The following is a 2504-nucleotide window of genomic DNA, read 5'->3' on the forward strand; positions in this document are numbered from 1 at the left end:
GCTTTACCAAAGATGCGACCACATTGAGAAGCAGTAGCTTCTCCACTGACCTAGTGCTGTCTACATGGGGGGTTAGGTCAATATAACTACGTCGATATGGGGTGTGGATTTTTACACCGCCGCATAACAGTGATAGTGATATACGTCTGTAGTGTAGACCTGGCCTATTGCTTGAAGAAAAGATCTTTCTGTGGTCCGTGCTGGTGAATGTAATATATAGAGCAAGTTCCATTGTGAAACTAGATCAAAGCTGCATCTTGTACAAACTGAAGTATGAACCAGAATAATGACTCAACCTTTTTAGATCTAAAAATGCATCAATACTGTAAACTGGGACATGTAGAACAAATGAAGAGAATTAATTCTGTATCCAATAACGTAGCCCCACAGTTTAGTCTTTTGAACATAGCAATTAAGGAATTGTGTTAAGTAAAGAGCTGTTTGCGCTGTTCCTGTTGATAACGGTAGGTGTGACCCAGAGAAAGATCATGCGGCCAGGTGATCTCACTACTTCCCAGGTCCAGCAAAAAGAACACAATTTAATTCAGATATAGCCAAAAGTCTAACAAAATACTCTGCCTATAAAAGCTAATTTGACACAAAAGCAATATTTAATCTATTTGGATGTCAAATTAGATCAGACTTTGACATCAAAATGACTTTCTTTTGGACAGTTAATCATCAAGACACTTTCATTTTGAAGATGTAATTGACCATGTCTAGGAAAAAGGCAGTTAATACCAAAGTGTGTATTTAATGTGCTAATTTTAACCACACTAATTACCAATGTGGGACTGCATTGTTATTTATGTACCGTTAGGCTCCAGCAATCAAGTGCTAAATAAATGACTAATTGTTAAGCACAACCTAGCAGACGTTGCAAACTGTACTGCAGAGTTAAGCAACATTACTGCTCTGAGATTAAATTGGCCATCATTCAGAGAGGTAAGTGCATGCCGGATCTGTTCCAGCTCCCACTGATCAGTGAAAAGGTTCCCTTTGACTGCAGTGGGACCTAGATTAGGGTATGTCTACAATGCAGTTAGACACCCGTGGCTGGCCCGTGCCAGCTGACTTGGTCTCGCAGGGCTCGGGCTAAAGGGCCGTTTAATTGTGGTACAGACGTCCGGGCTGGGACCTCAGCTCTAGGACCCAACGAGGTGGGAGGGTCCCAGAGCCCAAGCCCGAACATCTACACTACAATTAAACAGCCAGCCCTTTAGCCTGAACCCCATGAGACCAAGTCAGCTGGCATGGGCCAGCCGCATGTTTTTAATTGCAGTGCAGACATACCCTTAGTCACCAAGTTAGTCAAACATCCCAGAATAGAGATGCTTAATGTCTGGTTTTCAGGGATCCTGAGCACCCCCAGCTCCAGCTGAAGTCAATTGGAGCTGCTAGTATGCACCTTCTCTGAAAACCAGGAAATTTAACTGATGCACAGGACCCAGAGGGAGGACTTAAGGAGTCTCCATGAACCATAAATTAATACTCATTTTGGGCTCAGAGAGTCAGAAATTTGATACGTAGCTTCCCCCACATACCTCCCATCTCTCAGGGAGTTGTAGGTCTGAATCCAGTTTCGGTCAACAGTAATCAGCATCCAAATCTCAGTCCCTTTCCGGATAGGTGCCCATGTCACAAAACCCATTGCTGGCAGACACAGGAAAGCAGTTTAGAATGAGCATGGGCTTGGAGATGCAACTTCTCTCTCACTCCTAGAGGTGGCCCTGGCAAGTCATAGTAGAGGTTATGATGCTGTCTGCCCTGGTGCCAGCTCTGGGCAGGGCTACATAATAATCACATGCTAATAGAAATCAAATGAGTATCAAAAGGTATTGTAGTGAAATCAGGCCAATTCATTTGTGTGTTAGTTTAGGTCAAAGGAAATGTTAATGGTATTGTCTTCACTTATCTATAACCAGTTAATTGCCACCACATTACATTATGTATATCCCTGTAACTAGTTAACCCTAGACCAAAAGTGTGTGTCAGTGTTAAGATGAGAATGTACTTGATGTGTAAACTTCATGAAAACTAATGAAAGATTGGTGTGTGCAATTACATTACCTTTTACAGTGTGTACATTCCTGTAATTAAATTACCCATCAGACACGAATGGAACTTTAGAAATGCAAACTTCAAAGCAAGGGCCATTGTGCTCGATAATAGAAATTCACTGGCCCATGTGGGTGAAGACAATTCAGATTGTTTTCTGTGAGCAGAAACTATAAATACTGATGCAAAGGAATAATCCTTATTTCTGGACTGTTTGGATTCTAACAGGGTGGAATATCTGGACAAGCCAACTGAGATCCCCAGAGTTATTCTGGGTAACCCTGAAAGACTTGAGAAACTAGCAGATTGCTATATCTCTGCTATCATTTTGGATATCCATTTTGACCCACCCATTCAATGTATTTCCCCTGCTTTAACTTCTCAATATCTCATTTATTTTCTTAGCTAATAAATCTTTAGTTTACTAGAGAATTGGCTCCCAGTGT

Source organism: Lepidochelys kempii, chromosome 10 (genome assembly GCF_965140265.1).
Source record: "Lepidochelys kempii isolate rLepKem1 chromosome 10, rLepKem1.hap2, whole genome shotgun sequence".
In the NCBI taxonomy this organism is placed as follows: Eukaryota; Metazoa; Chordata; order Testudines; family Cheloniidae; genus Lepidochelys; species Lepidochelys kempii.